At 44.8% G+C, this 13,376-nt stretch overlaps 1 protein-coding gene across 1 annotated transcript in view; it reads right to left on the minus strand.

The window, feature by feature from the left end:
- LOC122941917 (oocyte zinc finger protein XlCOF7.1-like) overlaps positions 1 to 7,680 on the minus strand; it is a 58,105-nt gene extending 50,425 nt beyond the window's left edge. Inside the window, exons 1-2 of the mRNA XM_044299415.1 lie at positions 7,586 to 7,680; positions 4,006 to 4,102 (exon numbers count right to left, since the gene is read on the minus strand). The gene's annotated coding sequence lies outside the window, so the exon portion shown is untranslated. The remainder of the gene's footprint in view (positions 1 to 4,005; positions 4,103 to 7,585) is intronic.
- Between the last annotated feature and the right edge of the window lie 5,696 nt (positions 7,681 to 13,376).

Raw genomic sequence — 13,376 nt, forward strand, 5'->3', positions numbered from 1 at the left:
CTAGCAGAGGTCTAGGATGGGCACCTGGAGGTGAAGGTCTAGCCGGGACCCTGTGTGCCCTTTCCACGGCATATGTCGCTGAAAACGTGGCCTCTGGGAACGTGGTCTTGAACCATCTTTCTATGAAGGCCGCTGGATCCGATCCTTCCCCCCTTTCTGGAAAGCCAAGGATGCGCACATTATTCCGTCTGGATCTGTTCTCCAGATCATCACATTTCTGCTGCCATAATTGCACCGTTTTCTCCAGATGTGTCAATTTGACCTGCATGGGTCGGATGATGTCCTCCAATTCAGAGACTCTGCTCTCCGTCTGTCTCGCCCTCTCTCTCAGCTGCTGCACGTCATGTCTAAGGAGACCAAGATCCACCTTCACCTCATCGATTTTACTCGTAAGGGAGGTCTGGCACATAATGATGGCAGCCATAAGTTGTTCATGGGCTGCTTTAAGGGAGAGCTCAGGTCTTTCATCACTGGGAGAATCTTGCTGCGAGGTCGCATTGCCACGAGTCACTGGGGCGCGCGGGATGGATGGGGCCGAGGCGCCATGTTGGCTCTCAGCTCTAGCGAACTCCTTAAGCCGACCCACCGCCACTTGCGACTTGCTGGGGCTTATTTTCCTCCTGTGGGTTGATCCCCTTCTCTTCTGCACCTGCCACTCTATGTTTGCGGCTGTTGGCAAGTCAGGATGGATCAGGATTGTTAGCAGGACTCGGATGCGTGAGCTCATGCCGGCAGTTGGCCACACCCCCAAGATTTCATACTATTTTAACCAAAGAGCTTCACCCCCTAATGGAATGTAGCTATATTATGTAATCCATGATGGTCACTGTGTATACCTTGTTTATCTGTTATTATTGTGGACCTTGGATCGGCCAATTCTCAGATCCACAATAAATCTGAATCCCAAGACAAACTATACAGAAAATGCTACCTTTCCCGTACACACATTTATAACCAGGTCCTTGTCATTTATTAGAGGACCTCTGAATGAACAATACCTGGTACAGATTTCAGACCGGTCTTTTTTGCTCAGTCTATCAGATAAAATGAAATACACCTTCCACAAACATTTCCACACCGGTTTCATTTCATCTGATAGAAATGGACAAGGTCTCAAATAAACAGTTAAGACAAATAACAAGGACACAGTTTAACTATTCAAGTACAAACATTGCCAAAGAGCCTTCACTTCATCTAGAGGTGAGCAAAATTTTAGCAGACCCAATGGATTCCAAATGATGAGACATATTCATATTCAGACTTCATCCCCACAACAGTGCCATCCACATTCCACCCCGTTCGTATACAATAAAAAAAAAAAAACTCCAGCACGAAATGGACCTTGTCAAATTCAAGTGATATTTACTGAAAGGCAGATGTACGAATCACGACTTCTCAGCCAACAAGGCCATTTTCAAACTACAGAATAGCTTTACGGGCTGCAAGGTATGATAAAGGTAACACGTCCACTCTGCTATGTTGGGGTACAACAGAGTGGAGTTTGCACCCTGGCTTAAACCAGGGTGGATTTGATTTAAATCAAAATTATTTAAATCACTAGTAAGGCTTGATTTAAATAATAGTTTTCTACATAAAGACTAATTCTTGCTGGTATAACTTATAATATGCAAGTAGATGAAGATTTTTAGAATAACAACTTTTCATATTAGTTTGATTAGGTTGATTCTGCATTCATAGGTTTGTAGAAGTTAGGATTAAGGTCTTTTTCTCAACTTTGTTCATGTTATAACATTTTTGCTGTGAAGAAGAAGTATGTGATCTCTGCCGAGTCAAATTCAGTTTTGAGAACTGCAAAAGTAAACCAAGCATCTGTGATAATATCTTGTAGGCAGAGGAACTGCCCAATAATCTTACAAAAACCTCTGGAAGAGCATGACACTGTGAATGGATTAATGGAATTTATTTACCCCAAAAAATTACACATGTAGAAACATAAGAACCATTTGGCCTATCTAGTCTGCCCAATATACTGAATACTATGGATAGCCCCTGGCCCTATCTTATATGAAGGATGGCCTTATGCCTATCCCATGCATGCTTAAACTTCTTCACTGTATTTGCAGATGCCACTTCTGCAGGAAGGCTATTCCATGCATCCACTACTCTCTCAGTAAAGTAATACTTCCTGATATTACTTTTAAACCTTTGCCCCTCTAATTTAAAACGATGTCCTCTTGTAGCAGTTTTTCTTCTTTTAAATAAATATTCTTTCCTCTTTTACCTTGTTGATTCCCTTTATGTATTTAAAGTTTCTATCATATCCCCTCTGTCTCGTCTTTCTTCCAAGCTATACATGTTAAGGTCCTTTAATCTTTCCTGGTAAGTTTTATCCTGCAATCCATGTACTAGTTTAGTAGCTCTTCTCTGAACTCTCTCCAAAGTATCAATATCCTTCTGGAGATATGGTCTCCAGTACTGAGCACAATACTCCAAATGAGGTCTCACTAGTGCTCTGTAGAGCGGCATGAGCACCTCCCTCTTTCTACTGGTAATGCCTCTCCCTATACACCCAAGCATTCTGCTAGCATTTCCTGCTGCTCTATGACATGGTCTGCCTACCTTTAAGTCTTCTGAAATAATGGCCCCTAAATCCCTTTCCTCAGATACTGAGGTTAGGATTGTATCACTGATTTTATATTCTGCTCTTGGGTTTTTACGCCCCAGGTGCATTATCTTGCACTTATCAACATTAAATTTTAGTTTCCAGATTTTTTTTGACCATTTCTCTAGTTTTCCTAAGTCCTTTTCCATTTGGTGTATCCCTCCAGGAACATCAACCCTGTTACAAATCTTTGTGTCATCAGCAAAAAGACACACCTTACCATCGAGGCCTTCTGAAATTTCGCTGATAAAGATATTAAACAATATGGGTCCCAGAACAGATCCCTGAGGTACCCCACTGGTAACAAGACCATGGTCTGAATATACTCCATTGACTACAACCCTCTGTTGTCTGTCCCTCAGCCACTGCCTAATCCATTCAACAATATGGGAGTCCATGTACAGCCTTATTCTACATAATTAAAAAACTAATCTTTATTTCATGATGGAATAACCTTTGGATGGAAATATATTTTCCTCATAAATGCATTTTATATAAAATAAAATAAAAATCTGATTTAAAATAATGGACCATGTGATCTGACATCACCACAGGTCCTTTAGCCGGCAGCTCATGATTAAAGAAGTAAGAAGAGACCGGCAGCTACGCGATCAAGAGGAGAAGGTGAGTTAATTATTTTTTAACCCTGAATTGACCACCTACTAAGCATTCTGTATTAAAGAATGCTATTTACCCTTATAACCATGTTATAAGGGAAAATAATACAGTGAATAGACTGTCATATTAGCAACCATGCGTGAAAAATCGCACCGCATCCGCACTTGATTGCGGATGCTTGCGATTTTCACTCAGCCCCATTCACTTCTATGGGGCCTGTGTTGCGTGAAAAATCACAGGTCATGTGCACAGCCCCATAGAAATGAATGGGTCCAGATTCAGTGCGGGTGCAATGCGTTCACCTCCCGCATTGCGCCCGTGTGAACTCAGCCGTAGGCTGACGCCACAGCAAAGAGGGCTGCACTGCAGAGTACAGCTACTCTACAATTGTCCGTCCTACTTCCTCCCTCGAGGAGTCACAAATGTTAGTAGATTTGCAAGCTTCAGCTACCGACGAGGAAATGAAAGATTGGCGTTATCCTGTCTTGCAGAAGAATCCAAAAACTGGATTAGTCTGCAAGGAGGGGAAGCTATGTATACCCCAACACAGCGCACCTCTCTTTGTGGCACACTTTCATGGGGTAGGGCATAACAGTATACAAACAACACTTATGCTCCTCAAACAGGGATTCTACATCACTGATATTGATGAGATAGTGAAAGATTACATAGGAAGATGCATCACATGCCTTAGGAACAACCCCAATAACAAAATTAAAGTGCCGCACCAACATTTGGACTATCCTACCTTACCGTTCACTCACCTACAGGTAGACTTCACTCATATTCCAGGTAAAACAGGGAAACAGGAAAACACCTTAGTAATAGTGGACATGTTCTCAAGATGGCCAGAAGTTTTCCCTATCAAAACAGAAAATGCTAAAACTGTTGCAAGGGTATTGACACAGATCATAATTCCCAGATGGGGGTTCCCTACAATAATAGAATCTGATCAGGGCCCCGCATTCACTTCTAAAGTTAATAAGGAATTAGTGAAGCTCCTTAAGCTAGAATGGAAATTCCATATCCCTTGGCACCCACAATCATCAGGAGTGGTAGAGAGAATGAATCGCACAATTAAAGATAAACTCAGAAAGGCCACGGCAGGAACATTTGAGAAATGGAAGCAAATTTTACCTATAGTTCTTGCAGAAATCAGAATGACGCCAAATAAGAGGACAGGACTGTCCCGTTTTTTTAAATCCTCATGGGAAGACCCTTCCCAACCCCATAGGCAGGAACGCCAGGCATTATGCTTAAAGGGGACCTGGAACAAATCCAGGATGAATATGTAAGGAAGCTGGTGGAAACCTTGTCCAAATTTGAGGAAAAAGTTGCCTGTAAGTCTCCTTCTCTCCCACAGGAGCCGACACATTCCTTCCAGGTTGGAGATAAGGGCCTCGCGAAGACGCTTAAAGGGGTTCTCCAAGTTATATTTATTGATGACCTATCCTCAGGATAGATCATCAATAAATATAACTTGGACAACCCCTTTAAGAAGGGGAGAAAACCGGGAGACTTCACATTTGGCCCCCCTACCACAGTAGTGGCCATCACCCGCACCGCTATCCTCACTGACAGTTCACCTACCTGGATACACGCCACAAGGGTAAAGTTCATCAACCGGCCAGGAGAACCAGGTGACAAGGAGGCAATAACGGAGGCAGGCAGCCCTGACCTCGAAGTGATAGCTAATGTAGCTACCTATACTTTCTGTTTGTGTGATATTATCACTTGCAATCATCTTACTTTGGGTGCAGGAGATTACTCTGGCAGTGCTTCTCAGGCATATATTTGTGTTACAGGGGATCATTGGGGAGAAGAATGCTATACTTGGAAAGCTGTGGGATGGAATGTGGGGTTAGATTTGGGATATAACCCCTCCACAGCATTAAATAGAAAGGATAAACATGGTAAATCTCTTATCCCCAGAATGAAGCTCACCACCTCAGGAGATTGTTACAAGTACCATGTCAAGACATGGACTCAGGACACTGTCACAGCTCCACATGCTAGGCTGGCGTTAAATATAGAAAACCCTTCACCAGGTGATGCAGCCAAGTATGTTTTAGGGGTGTATTACCATAACCTCTATGGATCATCTATCACCCCCTGTTACTTAAAAGATATGTATGACAATAGAGAATATCCCGGAAATCCACAACCTCTTCTTTATCCTCTCCGCCCCCATATTCAGACCCTTAAAGACATGGTTGCTATAGCAGATCCTACATATGAGGACACCTTAGCCGTAGAGGCGGGATACTCTGATGTGAATTTGTGGTTGGAGTGGAGGCGGTTTAATGCTTTGTCAGTAAATAAATCAAACTGTTATGTGTGCGGGGCAGCTAAACCCCACCTGGGTACAGTCCCGCTAGTTCTCCCTGAGAACGTCAAAGAGTGTTTCCTCAGCCTCTTCACCAATACAGCCACAAATCACTCCGCCTGTGAAGAATGGAAAGGGAGATACCCCTTACTTACCAAAACTCCCGCCCCTGGGGCAGGTATCTATGTGTACCAAGGCAGCTACACCTGCCACCGGCAAGGGAACAGGGGACGGTTTCTGGGCAATTTCACTGAAGGGTATTGTGCAAATTACAGCGTTCTGGATCCCAACGTTACACAGAACCAAGTGTTCTCCCTGGGTGATGTTTATTGGATATGTGGTGATCACAAGATCTGCTCCAGACTTGAGGGCAGGTGGAGAGGCGAGTGTGCCCTAGTCAAAGCTATCATGAATATCCATATAGTCACAGAGGAAGAACCACACCGCAGCCCTATAAAAGGTACGTCCCAAGAGATCAGCACCTATCCCGGGTAGCTTTGATCCCCGTGTTTATATAGATGCCATAGGTGTCCCAAGAGGGGTTCCTGATGAATTCAAAGGCAGGGACCAATTGGCAGCTGGCCTTGAGTCCATCCTTCCTATTATTACTGTGAACAAAAATGTTAATTGGATCAATTACATTTTCTACAATCAGCAGAGGTTTGTAAACTATACCATAGACGCCCTTCAGGGTGTAGCTGAGCAATTACAGGCCGACTCCATCATGACATTTCAAAATAGCATGGCCCTTGATATGATATTGACTGAGAAAGGAGGGGTCTGCACTTCCTGCTGTACCTTTATCCCCAATAATACGGGCCCTGATGGTAAAATAACTCACAGAATTATCCGATACGGAACTCAGGTATTTCCAATCCCTGGGACAAATATTTTGACTGGGTTGGAAATTGGAAACAGACCCTGGCACAGCTATGTATCACCATCCTTGTGGTGATTCTCCTACTTGCTATTGTTATGCTTTGCGCTATACCATGCATAAGATAAATATTAAAGGGGTTCTGCACTATCCTCTGGATAGATCATCAGCTTCTGATCAGCCGGGGTCCGACACCCGGGACCTCGCCGATCAGCTGTTTGAGAAGGCAGTGGCGCTCCAGCAGCGCCGCGGCCTTCTCACTGTTTACCGCAGGCCCACTGACGTCACGACTTGTATCAACTAGCGTAGGCGCAGCTAAGCTCTGTTCACTGCTGGAGCGCCGCTGCCTTCTCAAACAGCTGATCGGCGGGGGTCCCGGGTGTCGGACCCCGGCCGATCAGAAGCTGATGATCTATCCAGAGGATAGATCATCAGTTAAATGAAAGTGCAGAACCCCTATAACTAAAGGGGCTGCCAACCTTACTATGTATAACCAACTTCCCGGTGCATCTGACAACTCTCTTAAGGCACACAAGCGTTATTTGGAGGAGTACAGAGCGGCTAAGAAGAAAAGCGGTAAGAAGAATCATATTGTATCAAATAAAATATGGTTCTAAGAGGGGGGTGAAGGAAGGGTAAGGAGGCCGGACTCCGTTGTGTGACTATTGCTTAGCAAGGATGTAACTCATACAAGATTCTAGAAAATGCCATGTACTTTCCAAAGACATTTTTAGCATATGATCAAACTTATATGTAATTGCCAAATAGGTACGTCTGCTTGTGTTTACTTCTTATTGGAGCTAAGACGACTTCCTGTTGCTGACAAGGAACATATATATATATATATATATATGCTATGCTAGAAATAAACAGAGCCGTTTTTCAGTCTACCTTGTGTCAATTGTCTGATTGATCAGCTCTCCTGGTACCAGAAAGGGCGTGGCTTCATCCAGGGGACGAGTGAGGGGTGAAGTGCAGATAAGGAGGTAATCAAAGAGATACGGGCCCTTAATTCCATCCTTACAGACACTTCTCTGCATATTTGCCGGATCGCCGCTGGTCGCCATTATAGTGAATGGGGCCGGACAGCAAAGCTTGAATGCAGAGAGACATCTGTGGATGTGGTGAGTGTTTCACTTACCTGGGGTCGGACGTGTCCTCCTCCTCTGACAACCCTTCACCATGGAGAGTTCTGTGACTGCACTTCTTCCAGAGTCTACAGGAGTCAGGCTCCAGGCTGTGCTGTAGGAGGAAGTAAAGGACCTGTGATGATGTCATGACCATGTGACCAGATGTGGGAGGAGTCAGGGTCCAGGCTGTGCTGCAGGAGGAAGTAAAGGACCTGTGATGATGTCATGACCATGTGACCAAATGTGTGCGGAGTCATGCTCCAGGAGGAAGTAAAGGACCTATGATGATGTCATAACCATGTGACCAAATGTGGGCGGAGTCATGCTCCAGGTTGTGCTGTAGGAGGAAGTAAAGGACCTGTGATGATGTCATGACCATGTGACCAAATGTGGGCGGAGTCATGCTCCAGGTTGTGCACTACATACAATGCTGTCTTGACACCTTTTTCTGGGAAATCTTTATCACCTACTGACTCCAATTAGGATAATGAATCAACACCTTTGACCCAATGCTGGGTATAATTACCAGATGTGGATTCAGTTATATATTTATTCCCAGAATTCTTGTACAGTCACTCAGAATTGAGAAAGCTCGTTGGAAGAACGAGTGAAACGTTTTCAAGAAATCTACAGTACATCCAGTTGACTTGATTTATTCTTTACAGATATGCTGTAGGAGGAAGTAAAGGACCTGTGATGATGTCGTGACCATGTGTGGGAGGAGTCAGGCTTCAGGCTGTGCTGTAGGAGGAAGTAAAGGACCTGTGATGATGTCATGACTATGTAATCATGTGTGGGAGGAGTCATGGAGATCACATGACCAGGTTTGTCTGCTCTGTGTATGCAGGGCTCTGCTGTGCTGTTTGTAATTCCAGGGTGTATGTAGCAGTGCTGTAGAGCTGTAATGTTTATGTAGCTGAGCTGTACGCGTGTAATGGCTGTGTAGTTGAGCTGTATGTGTCTGATGTTTAAAGGGGTTGTCCGGATACAGAGCTGAACCCAGACCTGTCCCTGTGTTCACCCAGGCAGCCCCCCTGACATGAGCATCGGAGCATTTCATTCTCCAATGATCTCCCGTGCCCTGTGCTGTATCGCGCAGGGCAAGGGCTTTTCCTACCTAATAAAAGCCCTGCGTGCCTGCGCTGTGTCCGTGCGTGTGTGCCGAATTGTTAATTGCGCATACTTGCCAAATTGTTAATTGTGCATGCCTGCACCGCCACACTGCCTGCACCGCCTATACCTGCGCGCCCGATATTGTAGAGCGCCCGATATTGTAGAGCTGTCGGGAAATAAAGGGCCACATAACTTGGGGGGGGGGGGGCTGTGTGTCAGGGCTCCCCCAGTACCCGGCTCTGGAGCTATTGATCTCTCCTGCTCGCTGCAGTCTCTTTGTGAGTGTCCACCCCTCTGTGCCGTCCTCTGTCACCCCGAGCTGCAGGCAGCTGACACGGGGAAGCAATAGTGCAACTTCCCCGCAATTACTCTGACTACATCTGTACACTCCGGCCATGACATTAGAGAGAGCTGGGGGGGGGGGGGGGCTACAGGGGATATAGTATAGAGATGGAGGAGGATACAGGGATATATTATTGGGAGGGAGGGGGATACAGGGGATATATTATAGAGATGGAGGAGAATACAGGGATATATTATTGGGAGGGAGGGGGATACACGGGATATATTATAGAGGTGGAGGAGAATACAGCTGATATATTATAGAGATGGAGGAGAATACAGGGATATATTATTGGGAGGGAGGGGGATACACGGGATATATTATAGAGATAGAGGAGAATACAGGGATATATTATTGGGAGGGAGGGGGATACAGTAATATAGAGAGGGAGGGGGATACAGGGGATATATTATAGAGGTGGAGGAGAATACAGGGATATATTATTGGGAGGGAGGGGGATATAGGGATACATGATATATTATAGAGAGGGAGGGGGATACACAGGGTATATGATATACCTTAGAGAAGGAGGCGTTACAGGAATGTATGATATACCTTAAAGAAGGAGGGGGATACAGGGATGTATGATATACCTTAGAGAAGGAGGGGGATACAGGAATGTATGATATACCTTAGAGAAGGAGGGGGATACAGGGATGTATGATATACCTTAGGTATATGATAGGTGGGTTGTGCCCTGTGAAAAAGCGCGACTGTGAAAACAGAAGTTGGGCTGTTCCCTCTAACCTGGGTCTGTATTATTAATTAGCATTATAGCTCTCAGTCTATATTTGGTTGACTTGGCAGTTCCCATCGTGGGCTTACTGCTGATGTCTTCAGTGATAGGTTTTTTGGAGGATGCCGATTGTCACCTATCAATTTCAGTATTATAGTCCAGTGTTTATTAGACACTACTGTGACTGTTGAGCCTCACTATTGATGACTATTTGTTCCTGTGGTTGGAGGGGTCTTTTCTTCATATCCTCGCACTCTCTTCAGTATATATTTTTTAATATTTATGTCAGATGTATATGTCTATATGTTGGATGATTAAAGTTTTTTGCTCATGATTTTGTGTGGTGTTTTAAGTGGTTATATAGGGGTTTATGTTATGGTTCCATGCATGATATATAGGTACAAGATATATATTGGATTAAAATATTATCTATGTCACGCCGGCAGTCTGCGCCCGCCCCTATCTTGCTGTCCCAGGCAGGCATGAACGTTGCTCTACACTCCCTGTGTGAATTGAGACTAGTGCTCAGTTAATTGCAAGAGTTAATCCTGCAAAAGTTAATCCTTTCCTAGTTGTCACCACCAGACATCTGAGAAGCTCTGACAGATGCCTTTCAGAACCTCCTCCTTGAGCTTCCTTTGTTTTGCTTTCAGTTCCTCATCTCGTTAGCCTCTCTCAGCTGTCATGTAGTTGGACTGATTGCATCCCTTTAAATTCCTCCCCATAGTGCATCAGTGTGCGGTTTATATTATTTCCTGGAGTGTGTGTGCATGCTGATCCTACTTCCCAGTCTTCTACAAGATAAGTGTTGTGCATTCATTTGTGTTTTTCTGTTTGCTGGATCCCAGGTGACCCTGACTCCCTCCGTATCTAGTGTAGGGAGTCGGTGGTCGTGTCCCCTCACTATTATAGGGTGTTCAGGTGTTATACAGTCGAGGTACGAGGATATGCGATCATCTACCATTGAGATTTTCGCATAGGCTGAGCAGTCAGGGAGAGTGCCAGGTCTGATGCAGGGGTCTCCCTTTTTGTTCCTTAGTTTTGGATCCAGTGAGTCGTATATTCATTTTGTGTTGTTTTGTTTCCTGTACACCTTCCGTGACATTATAAACCGCCCAAAACCGTCTCAAGCATTGATCCGGTTTCACTTTTGACTGAACGCTTGCAGGGTCTTTCATTGGAGGTAGCTGATCTCCGTAAGACTCTTTCTCAGTTTCTGGGGACCGGTTCAGCTTGTGTTCATGGAGTTTGTTCTGAGCCTAAGATTTCGCTCCCGGATACGTTCTCCGGGGGTAGTGAGAATTTTGTGCGTTTTAGAGAGGCTTGCAAACTCCATTTTCGCCTTCTTCCCCATTCCTCTGGTGATGAGGAACGGAGGGTGGGGATCATTATATCGCTGCTCAGGGGTAACGCTCAGTCGTGGGCCTTTTCGCTGCCGGTGGGGGCACGGCCCCTCCGTTCAGTGGATGAATTCTTTTTAGCCCTGGGTCAGATATATGATGATCCGGATCGTATGCTATGCCAGGGTAAACAATCCGCAGAGATATACTGCTCAGAATTTCGGAGATGGGCAGCTGATACTGGTTGGAATGATGCTGCACTCCGAAGTCAATTTTGCCATGGTCTTTCAGAGGGATTGAAAGATGCATTTGCCTTTCATGAGAGGCCTACCTCCTTGGACTCGGCCATGTCTCGGGCCATTCGTATTGACAGGTGTCTTAGAGAGAGAGGAGAGATCACTACTTCCTGTCATACTCAATCCCAGGACAGTGCAGTGGTCTCATTCAGTGCGCAGGGGTCTCAGGCGCTGTCAACCCCTTCTGAGCAGGAGCCCATGCAGCTGGGGTTGATTGCCTCTGACGATAGAAGATTCAGCCCGCATGGGCAGGTTTGTTTTTGTTGTGGAGGTATAAATCATTTGGCAAATGTTTGTCCCTCTAGGAGATTCAGACAGTCTTTTGAGAATAATAAGGAAACAAAAAGGAAAAAATCCTTTAAAAATGTTCCATCTGTTAACATTGGCAGGGTTGAGGCGGAAATTGAAGGTTTTCCGTTTTCTTGTAGTTCCCGTTTTGTCCTGCCTGCCAGGGTGGCGCTAGAGAGCAAGAACATTTTTTGTGAGATTTTTGTAGATAGTGGAGCAGCTGTCAATCTCATTGATAATCAATTTGCGATAACTCATGGTTTCCAGGTATGCACTTTGGGAAAGGATATTCCTGTTTTTGCTATTGATTCCGCTCCACTTTCCCAGAAATCATTAAAGGGCATAGTTCACAATATCCGTTTAATTGTGAGTGATGCTCATGTTGAGGATGTGTCATGTTTCGTCCTTAGCGGATTGCCTACTCCTCTAGTGTTGGGGCTACCCTGACTCACTAAACATAACCCCACCATTGATTGGCAAGCGAGGCAAATAAATGGTTGGAGTGACTTTTGCAGAGAGAATTGCCTCACGACATCTATTTCTGAGGTTTCTACTAAGACTGTACTTTCTTTTCTCTCTGAATTTTCGGATGTCTTCTCTGAGAGCGGAGTTCAGGATTTGCCCCCGCACAGGGAGTACGATTGCCCTATTAATCTCATCCCAGGCGCCAAGCTGCCTAAATCTTGTTTATACAATCTCTCCCAACCTGAAAGGGTTGCTATGCGTGCTTATATCTCTGAGAGTCTGAGAAAAGGACACATACGACCCTCGAAGTCACCTGTTGCCGCTGGTTTTTTCTTTGTTAAGAAAAAAGATGGTTCTTTAAGACCTTGTCTGGATTTCAGGGAGCTGAACAGTATCACAATTCGTGACCCTTATCCGCTTCCTCTGATCCCGGACCTGTTTAACCAGATTGTTGGGGCGAAAGTTTTTTCCAAATTAGATCTAAGAGGGGCATACAACCTGGTCAGGGTCAGAGAAGGAGACGAATGGAAGACGGCCTTCAATACCCCTGAGGGCCATTTTGAGAATTTGGTTATGCCTTTTGGTTTGATGAATGCTCCAGCCGTTTTTCAGCATTTTGTGAACAGCATTTTTTATCATTTAATGGGAAAATTTGTATTAGTGTATTTGGATGACATTTTGATTTTTTCTCCTGATTTCAAAACTCATAAGGAACACTTACGTCAGGTCTTGCTCATCCTGCAGGAGAATTAATTGTACGCGAAACTGGAAAAATGTGTGTTTGCGGTTCCAGAAATTCAATTTCTGGGGTTTCTTCTCTCCGCTTCTGGTTTTCGCATGGATCCCGAGAAGGTCCGCGCTGTGCTTGAGTGGGAGCTTCCTGAAAATCAGAAGGCGCTGATGCGTTTTTTGGGCTTTGCCAATTATTACAGGAAGTTTATTTTGAATTATTCCTTTGTTGTTAAACCACTCACTGATATGACTAGAAAGGGGGTAGATTTTTCTTCCTGGTCGGTAGAGGCGCGTAAGGCCTTTTCTGATATCAAGGAGAGTTTTGCTTCCGCTCCCATCTTGGTACAACCTGATATTTCTCTACCCTTCATAGTTGAGGTTGATGCTTCTGAGGTGGGTGTGGGTGCGGTCTTGTCTCAAGGTTCCTCTCCTGCCAAATGGCGACCGTGTGCCTTTTTCTCGAAGAAACTCTCCTCCGCAGAGAGAAAT

The sequence above is a fragment of the Bufo gargarizans genome, chromosome 6, assembly GCF_014858855.1.
Source record: "Bufo gargarizans isolate SCDJY-AF-19 chromosome 6, ASM1485885v1, whole genome shotgun sequence".
Taxonomy (NCBI): Eukaryota; Metazoa; Chordata; class Amphibia; order Anura; family Bufonidae; genus Bufo; species Bufo gargarizans.